General features: G+C 47.2%; 1 long non-coding RNA gene and 1 pseudogene across 1 annotated transcript in view; one reads left to right on the top strand and one right to left on the bottom strand.

Moving 5' to 3' along the window:
- The window catches only part of LOC136790713 (uncharacterized), a 382,907-nt gene that overhangs the window by 211,889 nt on the left and 156,929 nt on the right, over positions 1-14,089 (bottom strand). The gene's annotated exons all lie outside the window — the stretch shown is intronic.
- LOC136790709 (cytochrome c oxidase subunit 3-like) lies at positions 10,875-12,514 on the top strand (annotated as a pseudogene).

Genomic DNA, 14,089 nt, shown 5'->3' with positions numbered 1-14,089 from the left:
TTTCCTGTTGACCTTAGAAAAGTAGGAATTGAACCCACACAAGAGAAATCAAAATTCTCCATACTTCCCTTATATTATTTTCTAGTAGAGTCAGCTAATCAAGCTATCGGGCCCATACCCCGAAAATGATGGTTTAACCCCCTCCTCTACTAATGAACCCTTACGCGACCCCAATCATAACCTTCAGCCTCATCTTGGGCACCACAATCACAATTTCCAGCAACCACTGAGTTCTGGCCTGGACAGGACTGGAGATCAACACACTAGCCATCATTCCCCTAATTGCCAAATCCCACCACCCACGAGCAGTAGAAGCCGCAACGAAATACTTCCTAACCCAAGCAGCTGCTTCCGCCCTGGTCCTATTCTCTAGCATAACCAATGCCTGAGTCACTGGCCAATGAGACATCACACAAATAAACCACCCAACCTCCTGTCTACTACTGACAGCAGCAATCGCTATTAAACTGGGCCTAGTGCCATTTCACTTCTGATTCCCAGAAGTACTACAAGGATCGCCACTAATAACAGCCCTGCTACTCTCGACCCTCATAAAATTCCCCCCACTAACCCTGCTCCTACTAACATCCAAATCCCTCGACCCAGCTCTACTCACCGCCATGGCCCTAGCCTCAACAGCACTAGGAGGCTGAATAGGACTGAACCAAACACAAACACGCAAAATCCTAGCCTTCTCGTCCATCTCCCACTTAGGCTGAATCGCCATCATCCTAGTTTACAGCCCCAAATTGGCCTTACTTACCTTCTACCTATACACAATCATAACATCAGCCGTATTCCTAGCCCTTAACAAAATCAAAGCCCTTAACCTATCCATGATCACAACCTCATGAACAAAAACCCCAGTGCTAAACGCCACCCTAATACTAGTACTTTTATCCCTAGCAGGCCTCCCCCCATTAACAGGCTTTATACCAAAGTGACTTATCATCCAAGAACTAACTAAACAGGAAATAACACCAGCAGCCATGGCAATTGCCATGCTATCACTGCTCAGCCTCTTCTTCTACCTACGCCTCGCATACCACTCAACAATTACCCTTCCCCCCAACTCCTCTAACCACATAAAACAATGATACACTAGCAAAGCCCCAAGCACACCTACTGCGGTCCTTGCCTCACTATCAATCCTCTTACTTCCCCTGTCCCCAATAATACATGCCGTTGTCTAGAAACTTAGGATAACACCCCAAACCGAAGGCCTTCAAAGCCTTAAATAAGAGTTAAACCCTCTTAGTTTCTGCACATTAAGACTTACAGAATATTAACCTGTATCTTCTGAATGCAAGTCAGACGCTTTAATTAAGCTAAAGCCTCCCTAGACAGATGGGCTTCGATCCCACAAAACTCTAGTTAACAGCTAAATGCCTAAACCAATTGGCTTCTGCCTACAAAGACCCTGACGCACCCTAGTGCGCATCGATGAGCTTGCAACTCAACATGAATTTCACTACAGAGCCGATAAGAAGAGGAATTAAACCTCTGTAAAAAGGACTACAGCCTAACGCTTCAACACTCAGCCATCTTACCCGTCACCTTCATCAACCGATGACTATTTTCCACTAACCATAAGGATATTGGCACCCTGTACCTCATCTTCGGGGCATGAGCAGGAATAGTCGGCACCGCACTCAGCCTATTAATCCGCGCAGAACTAGGACAACCAGGAACTCTCCTAGGCGACGACCAAATTTACAATGTAATCGTTACCGCTCACGCCTTTGTAATAAGCTTCTTTATAGTCATACCCATCATGATCGGAGGATTCGGCAACTGATTAGTCCCCCTCATAATCGGTGCCCCCGACATAGCATTCCCGCGAATAAACAACATAAGCTTTTGACTCCTCCCCCCATCATTCCTCCTCCTACTAGCCTCATCCACTGTAGAAGCTGGCGCCGGCACAGGCTGAACTGTCTACCCTCCCCTAGCAGGTAACCTTGCCCACGCCGGAGCTTCAGTAGACCTGGCTATCTTCTCACTCCACTTAGCCGGTATCTCCTCCATCCTTGGGGCCATCAACTTTATCACCACAGCCATCAACATAAAACCCCCCGCACTCTCACAATACCAAACCCCACTATTTGTCTGATCCGTACTAATTACCGCCATCCTACTCCTTCTATCACTCCCCGTACTCGCCGCCGGTATTACAATATTACTAACTGATCGAAACCTAAACACCACATTCTTCGACCCCGCTGGAGGAGGAGACCCAATCCTGTACCAACACCTATTCTGATTCTTCGGACACCCAGAAGTCTATATTCTGATCCTACCGGGGTTCGGAATCATCTCACACGTAGTCACGTACTACTCAGGCAAAAAGGAGCCCTTCGGCTACATGGGAATAGTCTGAGCCATACTATCCATCGGCTTCCTAGGATTCATCGTCTGAGCTCACCACATGTTTACAGTAGGAATAGACGTTGATACCCGAGCCTACTTTACATCAGACACTATAATCATTGCCATCCCTACCGGAATCAAAGTATTTAGCTGACTAGCCACCCTGCACGGAGGAACAATCAAATGAGACCCCCCCCAATACTATGAGCTCTAGGATTTATCTTCCTATTTACCATCGGAGGATTAACAGGAATCGTTCTTGCAAACTCTTCCCTAGACATCGCCCTGCACGACACGTACTACGTAGTTGCCCACTTCCACTACGTCCTATCCATAGGCGCCGTCTTTGCCATTCTAGCAGGATTTACTCACTGATTCCCACTACTCACTGGGTTTACCCTACACCAAACATGAGCAAAAGCCCACTTCGGGGTAATATTTACAGGAGTAAACCTAACGTTCTTCCCCCAGCACTTCCTAGGCCTAGCAGGAATACCCCGACGATACTCGGACTATCCCGACGCCTACACACTATGAAACACCATTTCCTCCTAGTCCTAGGACTTAGAGAAACTCCAGTACTAAAAATAGTAAACACAAGCAATAATTTCATATACTTCACTCTCACTCACCACTCAACTATCAGCTAACCACACCCCCGTCCACATAGCTTAACACAAAGCATGGCACTGAAGTTGCCAAGATGGCATAAAACATGCCTGCGGACAAAAGACTTAGTCCTAACCTTACGGTTGGTTTTTGCTAAATATATACATGCAAGTATCCGCGCCCCAGTGTAAACGCCCTCGACCACCTACCCCCATACAGGCCTTGAGGAGCGGGTATCAGGCACACCCAAGTAGTAGCCCAAGACGCCTCGCTAAGCCACGCCCCCACGGGTATTCAGCAGTAATTAACATTAAGCAATGAGTGCAAACTTGACTTAGTTATAGCAACAGCCTAACTTCAAGGGTTGGTAAATCTTGTGCCAGCCACCGCGGTCATACAAGAAACCCAAATCAACCGTCCTATTGACACGGCGTAAAGAGTGGTAAAATGCCTATCCTAGCTAACTAAGATCAAAATGCAACTGAGCTGTCATAAGCCCAAGATGCACCTAAACACACCATTAAGATGATCTTAGGAACTAACGACTGATTTAAACCCACGAAAGCCAGGGCCCAAACTGGGATTAGATACCCCACTATGCCTGGCCCTAAATCTTGATACTTACTTTACCGAAGTATCCGCCAGAGAACTACGAGCACAAACGCTTAAAACTCTAAGGACTTGGCGGTGCCCCAAACCCACCTAGAGGAGCCTGTTCTACAATCGATAATCCCCGATTAACCCAACCACCCCTTGCCAACACAGCCTACATACCGCCGTCGCCAGCCCACCTCGAATGAGAGCACAACAGTGGACACAATAGCACCCCGCTAATAAGACAGGTCAAGGTATAGCCTATGGAGTGGAAGAAATGGGCTACATTCCCCATTCATAGGGCACACGGAAAGAAGCGTGAAACCACTTCTGGAAGGCGGATTTAGCAGTAAAGTGGGACAATAGAGCCTACTTTAAGCCGGCCCTGGGGCACGTACATACCGCCCGTCACCCTCCTCAAAAGCCACATCCCACATAACTAATACCATAAATACGCTGAAGATGAGGTAAGTCGTAACAAGGTAAGTGTACCGGAAGGTGTACTTAGAATATCAAGACGTAGCTATAACACCAAAGCACTCAGCTTACACCTGAAAGATATCTACTAGACCGGATCGTCTTGAAGCCCCCCCTCTAGCTCAACCACACAAATAGTACACCAAAACTAAAGAATTTACTAAACTAATTAAACTAAAGCATTTTACAGTCTTAGTATAGGCGATAGAAAAGACACTTAGACGCGATAGAGACCCCAGTACCGTAAGGGAAAGATGAAATAGCAGTGAAACAATCAAAGCGACAGACAGCAAAGATCAACCCTTGTACCTTTTGCATCATGGTTTAGCGAGAACAACCAAGCAAAGTGAACTAAAGTTTGCCCCCCCGAAACCCAAGCGAGCTACTTTCAAGCAGTTAAAGAGAGCGAACCCGTCTCTGTTGCAAAAGAGTGGGATGACTTGTCAGTAGAGGTGAAAAGCCAACCGAGCTGGGTGATAGCTGGTTACCTGTGAAACGAATCTAAGTTCCCCCTTAATCCTCCCTACCGGACATCCTGAACCCTAATGAGATGATTAAGAGCTATTTAATGGAGGGACAGCTCCATTAAAAAAGGACACAACCTCGACTAGCGGATAATTCTTACTACTGATCCTACCGTGGGCCCTAAAGCAGCCATCAAAAAAGAGTGCGTCAAAGCTCCACCACCTAAAAATACCAAAATAAGATGATTCCCTTATCACAAACAGGTCAACCTATGAATATAGGAGAATTAATGCTAAAATAAGTAACTCAGGGCCACACCCCTCTAACGGCGCAAGCTTACATAGAAACATTATTAACAGACCTAGACAGATACAAAAACCCCTACAAGACCACGTATTAACTAACCCTGTTAACCCGACTCAGGAGCGCCTATAAGAGCGATTAAAATCTGTGAAAGGAACTCGGCAAATTAATAAGGCCCGACTGTTTACCAAAAACATAGCCTTCAGCAAATTAAACAAGTATTGAAGGTGATGCCTGCCCGGTGACTTAGGTTTAACGGCCGCGGTATCCTAACCGTGCAAAGGTAGCGCAATCAATTGTCCCATAAATCGAGACTTGTATGAATGGCTAAACGAGGTCTTAACTGTCTCTCACAGATAATCAGTGAAATTGATCTCCCCGTGCAAAAGCGGGGATGTGAACATAAGACGAGAAGACCCTGTGGAACTTAAAAATCAACGACCACCGCGAATCCTCAATCAACCCCACTGGGGCCACTACCATCGCAGAGCCTGGTCGATATTTTTCGGTTGGGGCGACCTTGGAGGAGAACAAATCCTCCAAAAACAAGACCATACCTCTTTACCTAGAGCTACCCCTCAAAGTGCTAACAGTGACCAGACCCAATATAATTGATTAATGGACCAAGCTACCCCAGGGATAACAGCGCAATCCCCCTCAAGAGCCCATATCGACAGGGGGGTTTACGACCTCGATGTTGGATCAGGACATCCTAATGGTGCAGCCGCTATTAAGGGTTCGTTTGTTCAACGATTAACAGTCCTACGTGATCTGAGTTCAGACCGGAGCAATCCAGGTCGGTTTCTATCTATGACACACTCTCCCCAGTACGAAAGGACCGGGAAAGTGGGGCCAATACCACAAGCACGCCCCCCCCCTCTAAGCAGTGAAACCAACTAAACCGTGAAGAGGGCCTTCCCCCACCACTTTCAATCCTAGAAAAGGACCAGCTAGAGTGGCAGAGCCCGGCAAGTGCAGAAGGCTTAAGCCCTTTCCCCAGAGGTTCAAATCCTCTCCCTAGCTTCACCCATGATTCAAATAACAACACTAAGCTGCCTCATTATATCCCTCCTATACATCATCCCAATCCTGATTGCCGTAGCCTTCCTAACCCTAGTAGAACGGAAAATCCTAAGCTACATACAATCCCGCAAAGGCCCTAACGTTGTCGGGCCTTTTGGCCTACTTCAACCATTTGCGGACGGACTGAAACTATTTACCAAAGAGCCCATCCGACCCTCTACCTCTTCCCCACTTCTATTCATTCTGATACCAATACTAGCCCTTGTCCTAGCCCTCACCACTTGAGCACCACTACCACTCCCATTTCCCCTAGCAGATCTAAACCTCGGAGTTCTCTTCCTAATAGCCATGTCAAGCCTAGCCGTCTACTCAGTCCTATGATCAGGCTGAGCCTCGAACTCAAAATACGCACTAATCGGAGCCCTACGGGCAGTAGCACAGACCATTTCATACGAAGTGACACTGGCCATAATCCTGCTATCAATAATCATACTAAGCGGAAGCTACACACTCAGCTCCTTTGCCGTCGCACAGGAGCCTCTATACTTCATTTTCTCCTCATGACCCCTAGCAATAATATGATACGTATCCACCCTAGCAGAGACAAACCGAGCTCCTTTTGACCTCACAGAGGGTGAATCTGAGCTAGTCTCAGGGTTTAACGTTGAATACGCCGCAGGACCCTTCGCCTTATTCTTCCTAGCTGAATATGCGAACATTATGCTAATAAATACACTTACAGCCATCATATTCCTAAACCCAAGCGCCCTAGGGCCACCCACAGAACTATTCCCCGTCATCCTAGCCACAAAAGTCCTCCTACTATCTTCTGGTTTCTTATGGGTCCGAGCTTCATACCCACGATTCCGATATGACCAACTAATGCACCTACTATGAAAAAACTTCCTACCCCTCACACTAGCTCTGTGCCTCTGACACATCAGCATACCTATCTGCTATGCAGGCCTACCTCCTTACATAAGGAAATGTGCCTGAACTACAAAGGGTCACTATGATAAAGTGAACATAGAGGTATAACAGCCCTCTCATTTCCTGTTGACCTTAGAAAAGTAGGAATTGAACCCACACAAGAGAAATCAAAATTCTCCATACTTCCCTTATATTATTTTCTAGTAGAGTCAGCTAATCAAGCTATCGGGCCCATACCCCGAAAATGATGGTTTAACCCCCTCCTCTACTAATGAACCCTTACGCGACCCCAATCATAACCTTCAGCCTCATCTTGGGCACCACAATCACAATTTCCAGCAACCACTGAGTTCTGGCCTGGACAGGACTGGAGATCAACACACTAGCCATCATTCCCCTAATTGCCAAATCCCACCACCCACGAGCAGTAGAAGCCGCAACGAAATACTTCCTAACCCAAGCAGCTGCTTCCGCCCTGGTCCTATTCTCTAGCATAACCAATGCCTGAGTCACTGGCCAATGAGACATCACACAAATAAACCACCCAACCTCCTGTCTACTACTGACAGCAGCAATCGCTATTAAACTGGGCCTAGTGCCATTTCACTTCTGATTCCCAGAAGTACTACAAGGATCGCCACTAATAACAGCCCTGCTACTCTCGACCCTCATAAAATTCCCCCCACTAACCCTGCTCCTACTAACATCCAAATCCCTCGACCCAGCTCTACTCACCGCCATGGCCCTAGCCTCAACAGCACTAGGAGGCTGAATAGGACTGAACCAAACACAAACACGCAAAATCCTAGCCTTCTCGTCCATCTCCCACTTAGGCTGAATCGCCATCATCCTAGTTTACAGCCCCAAATTGGCCTTACTTACCTTCTACCTATACACAATCATAACATCAGCCGTATTCCTAGCCCTTAACAAAATCAAAGCCCTTAACCTATCCATGATCACAACCTCATGAACAAAAACCCCAGTGCTAAACGCCACCCTAATACTAGTACTTTTATCCCTAGCAGGCCTCCCCCCATTAACAGGCTTTATACCAAAGTGACTTATCATCCAAGAACTAACTAAACAGGAAATAACACCAGCAGCCATGGCAATTGCCATGCTATCACTGCTCAGCCTCTTCTTCTACCTACGCCTCGCATACCACTCAACAATTACCCTTCCCCCCAACTCCTCTAACCACATAAAACAATGATACACTAGCAAAGCCCCAAGCACACCTACTGCGGTCCTTGCCTCACTATCAATCCTCTTACTTCCCCTGTCCCCAATAATACATGCCATTGTCTAGAAACTTAGGATAACACCCCAAACCGAAGGCCTTCAAAGCCTTAAATAAGAGTTAAACCCTCTTAGTTTCTGCACATTAAGACTTACAGAATATTAACCTGTATCTTCTGAATGCAAGTCAGACGCTTTAATTAAGCTAAAGCCTCCCTAGACAGATGGGCTTCGATCCCACAAAACTCTAGTTAACAGCTAAATGCCTAAACCAATTGGCTTCTGCCTACAAAGACCCTGACGCACCCTAGTGCGCATCGATGAGCTTGCAACTCAACATGAATTTCACTACAGAGCCGATAAGAAGAGGAATTAAACCTCTGTAAAAAGGACTACAGCCTAACGCTTCAACACTCAGCCATCTTACCCGTCACCTTCATCAACCGATGACTATTTTCCACTAACCATAAGGATATTGGCACCCTGTACCTCATCTTCGGGGCATGAGCAGGAATAGTCGGCACCGCACTCAGCCTATTAATCCGCGCAGAACTAGGACAACCAGGAACTCTCCTAGGCGACGACCAAATTTACAATGTAATCGTTACCGCTCACGCCTTTGTAATAAGCTTCTTTATAGTCATACCCATCATGATCGGAGGATTCGGCAACTGATTAGTCCCCCTCATAATCGGTGCCCCCGACATAGCATTCCCGCGAATAAACAACATAAGCTTTTGACTCCTCCCCCCATCATTCCTCCTCCTACTAGCCTCATCCACTGTAGAAGCTGGCGCCGGCACAGGCTGAACTGTCTACCCTCCCCTAGCAGGTAACCTTGCCCACGCCGGAGCTTCAGTAGACCTGGCTATCTTCTCACTCCACTTAGCCGGTATCTCCTCCATCCTTGGGGCCATCAACTTTATCACCACAGCCATCAACATAAAACCCCCCGCACTCTCACAATACCAAACCCCACTATTTGTCTGATCCGTACTAATTACCGCCATCCTACTCCTTCTATCACTCCCCGTACTCGCCGCCGGTATTACAATATTACTAACTGATCGAAACCTAAACACCACATTCTTCGACCCCGCTGGAGGAGGAGACCCAATCCTGTACCAACACCTATTCTGATTCTTCGGACACCCAGAAGTCTATATTCTGATCCTACCGGGGTTCGGAATCATCTCACACGTAGTCACGTACTACTCAGGCAAAAAGGAGCCCTTCGGCTACATGGGAATAGTCTGAGCCATACTATCCATCGGCTTCCTAGGATTCATCGTCTGAGCTCACCACATGTTTACAGTAGGAATAGACGTTGATACCCGAGCCTACTTTACATCAGCCACTATAATCATTGCCATCCCTACCGGAATCAAAGTATTTAGCTGACTAGCCACCCTGCACGGAGGAACAATCAAATGAGACCCCCCCCAATACTATGAGCTCTAGGATTTATCTTCCTATTTACCATCGGAGGATTAACAGGAATCGTTCTTGCAAACTCTTCCCTAGACATCGCCCTGCACGACACGTACTACGTAGTTGCCCACTTCCACTACGTCCTATCCATAGGCGCCGTCTTTGCCATTCTAGCAGGATTTACTCACTGATTCCCACTACTCACTGGGTTTACCCTACACCAAACATGAGCAAAAGCCCACTTCGGGGTAATATTTACAGGAGTAAACCTAACGTTCTTCCCCCAGCACTTCCTAGGCCTAGCAGGAATACCCCGACGATACTCGGACTATCCCGACGCCTACACACTATGAAACACCATTTCCTCCATCGGCTCCCTAATCTCAATAGTAGCCGTAATCATACTAATATTCATCATCTGAGAAGCCTTTCCGGCCAAACGAAAAGTCCTACAACCAGAACTAACTACCACAAACGTTGAATGAATCCACGGCTGCCCTCCCCCATACCATACTTTCGAGGAACCGGCCTTCGTCCAAGTACAAGAAAGGAAGGAATCGAACCCTCACATGCTGGTTTCAAGCCAACTGCATTAACCGCTCATGCTTCTTTCTTATGAGATGTTAGTAAACCAATTACATAGCCTTGTCAAGACTAAATCACAGGTAAAAATCCTGTACATCTCATGTGGCCAACCACTCCCAACTAGGATTCCAAGACGCCTCATCACCCATCATAGAAGAACTCGTTGAATTCCACGACCACGCCCTAATCGTTGCCCTAGCTATCTGCAGCCTAGTTCTCTACCTTTTAGCCCACATACTAACAGAAAAACTCTCGTCCAATGCTGTAGACGCCCAAGAAGTAGAGCTGATCTGGACAATCCTACCTGCTATCGTCCTGGTACTCCTCGCCCTCCCATCCCTACAAATCCTCTACATAATGGACGAAATCGACGAACCAGACCTCACCCTAAAAGCCATCGGCCACCAATGATACTGAAGCTACGAATACACAGACTTCAAAGACCTATCCTTCGACTCCTACATAGTGCCCACCCCAGACTTACCCAACGGCCACTTCCGACTGCTAGAAGTTGACCACCGCGTAGTTATCCCAATAGAATCCCCCATCCGCGTAATCATTACTGCAGGAGACGTACTCCACTCCTGAGCAGTCCCAACGCTCGGAGTTAAAACAGACGCAATCCCAGGCCGACTAAACCAAACTTCATTCATTACCACCCGGCCTGGGATTTTTTACGGACAATGCTCAGAAATTTGCGGGGCTAATCACAGCTACATACCCATTGTAGTAGAATCAACCCCACTCCCACATTTCGAGGCCTGATCGTCCCTTCTATCATCATCCTAATCATTAAGAAGCTATGCAACAGCACTAGCCTTTTAAGCTAGCCAAAGAGGGACTTCCCCCTCCTTAATGATATGCCACAGCTTAACCCCGCACCATGATTTTCAATCATAATTATAACCTGATTAACCCTAGCACTCCTCATCCAACCAAAACTACTAGCCTTCACCACAACCAACCCCCCATCAAATAAGACCTCCCTCACTACCAAACCCACACCATGATCCTGACCATGAACCTAAGCTTCTTTGACCAATTTTCCAGCCCCAATCTATTTGGCATCCCCTTAATCCTACTATCCCTACTCTTCCCAGCCCTACTATTCCTGTCCCCAAACAACCGATGAATCAACAACCGCCTTTCTACTATCCAAACATGACTCCTTCACCTAATCACAAAACAACTAATAGTCCCACTCAACAAAAATGGCCACAAATGAGCCATAATATTTACATCCCTAATAATCATACTTCTTACAATCAACCTTCTAGGCCTCCTTCCATATACATTCACCCCAACCACCCAACTATCTATGAACATAGCCCTAGCCTTCCCACTATGGATCGCCACACTACTAACAGGCCTACGAAACCAACCATCAGCCTCTTTAGCCCACCTATTACCCGAAGGTACCCCTACACCCCTAATCCCCGCACTAATCCTGATCGAAACAACCAGCCTACTAATCCGCCCCCTAGCCCTCGGAGTCCGCCTTACAGCCAACCTTACAGCAGGACACTTACTCATCCAACTCGTCTCTACAGCCTCCATTGCATTAATACCCACCCTTCCTGCAGTATCCATCCTAACAATAATCATCCTACTACTCCTAACCATCCTAGAAGTAGCAGTAGCCATAATCCAGGCCTACGTCTTCGTGCTCCTTCTAAGCCTATACTTACAAGAAAACATCTAATGGCACACCAAGCACACTCATACCACATAGTCGACCCAAGCCCTTGACCAATCTTCGGGGCAGCCGCCGCCCTACTCACAACCTCAGGATTAATCATGTGATTCCACTACAACTCATCCATACTACTAACCCTAGGCCTCATCTCAATACTCCTAGTAATACTTCAATGATGACGAGACATTGTACGAGAAAGCACCTTCCAAGGCCATCACACTCCCACAGTCCAAAAAGGCCTACGATACGGCATAATCCTTTTCATCACATCCGAAGCATTCTTCTTCTTAGGGTTCTTCTGAGCGTTCTTCCACTCGAGCCTGGCCCCAACCCCAGAACTAGGAGGCCAATGACCCCCAACAGGAATTAAACCACTCAACCCGATAGAAGTCCCCCTACTAAACACAGCCATCCTACTAGCCTCAGGCGTTACCGTAACGTGAGCCCATCACAGCATCACAGAAGGAAACCGAAAACACGCCATCCACGCCCTAACCCTAACGATCCTCCTGGGATTCTACTTCACAGCCCTACAAGCAATAGAATACCACGAAGCCCCATTCTCAATCGCCGATAGCGTCTACGGATCTACCTTCTTCGTTGCCACTGGATTCCACGGACTCCACGTAATCATCGGATCCACCTTCCTGACCGTCTGCCTCTTCCGACTGATCAAGTTCCACTTTACATCAGACCACCACTTCGGATTCGAGGCAGCAGCCTGATACTGACACTTCGTAGACGTCATCTGACTATTCCTCTACATAACCATCTACTGATGAGGATCTTGCTCTTCTAGTATATTAATTACAATTGACTTCCAATCTCTAGAATCTGGTATAAACCCAGAGGAGAGCAATGAACGCACTCATGTTCATATTCGCCCTATCATCAATCCTAAGCGCCGCCCTAACCGCATTAAACTTCTGACTCGCCCAAATAAACCCCGACTCAGAGAAACTCTCACCGTACGAATGTGGATTCGACCCACTTGGATCTGCTCGATTACCATTCTCAGTCCGATTCTTCCTCAGTAGCCATCCTGTTCGTCCTATTCGACCTAGAAATCGCCCTCCTACTCCCCCTGCCATGAGCCGTCCAACTCCAATCCCCCCTAATGACCCTCACCTGAACTGTAGTGATCCTCCTTCTCCTAACACTCGGACTGGCCTACGAGTGAATTCAAGGGGGGCCTAGAATGAGCAGAATAACAGAAAGTTAGTCTAACCAAAAAGATAGCTGGTTTCGACCCAGCAGATTACAGCCAACCCTGTAACTTTCTTATGTCGCCCCTACATTTAAGCTTCTACTCAGCCTTCATTTTCAGCGGACTAGGACTAGCCTTCCACCGAACCCACCTAGTATCCGCCCTGCTATGCCTTGAAAGCATAATATTATCGATATTCGTAGGCCTATCAATATGATCCATCGAAAACCAAGTCTCCTCATTCACCATGGTACCAATTCTCATGCTAACCTTCTCAGCGTGTGAGGCGGGCACAGGCCTGGCCATCCTAGTAGCCTCCACCCGCACACATGGCTCCGACCATCTACACAACCTAAACCTCCTGCAATGCTAAAAATCATCCTACCCACAATCATACTTCTTCCAACAGCCCTGCTGTCTCCACCAAAATTTCTATGGACTAACACCACCTTATACAGCCTCCTAATCGCTGCCCTAAGCCTACAGTGATTAATCCCAACCTACTACCCCTACAAATTTTTATCCAACTGAACAGGAATTGACCAAATCTCATCCCCCCTCCTAGTACTATCCTGCTGACTACTCCCACTCATAATCATAGCAAGCCAAAACCACCTGCAACAAGAACCCCTACAACGCAAACGAATCTTTATCTCAACCTTAGTCGCAGTCCAGCCATTCATCCTACTAGCCTTTTCCACCACAGAACTAGCACTATTTTACATCTCATTTGAAGCAACCCTCATTCCCACCCTAATCTTAATCACCCGATGGGGGAACCAACCAGAACGCCTAAGCGCTGGCATCTACCTGCTATTCTACACGCCAGTAAGCTCTCTACCCCTGCTAATCACAATCATACACCTATACGTGAAAATTGGCACCCTGCACCTGCCAACCCTACAACTAACCCACCCAACCCTATCCACCTCATGGACAGGAATACTATCAGGTCTAGCACTGCTCATAGCATTCATAGTAAAAGCCCCACTATACGGCCTACACCTCTGACTGCCAAAAGCCCACGTAGAAGCACCCATCGCAGGCTCAATACTCCTCGCCGCCCTACTACTAAAGCTAGGAGGATACGGAATTATACGAGTCACTCTATTTATGGGCCCACTGTCCAACCTCCTGCACTACCCCTTCCTAACCCT

This window comes from Anser cygnoides, chromosome 4 (genome assembly GCF_040182565.1).
Source record: "Anser cygnoides isolate HZ-2024a breed goose chromosome 4, Taihu_goose_T2T_genome, whole genome shotgun sequence".
Lineage (NCBI taxonomy): Eukaryota > Metazoa > Chordata > Aves > Anseriformes > Anatidae > Anser > Anser cygnoides.
The sequence above is the reverse complement of the archived record's forward strand: the minus strand, read 5'-3'. Positions and strand labels throughout refer to the sequence as shown.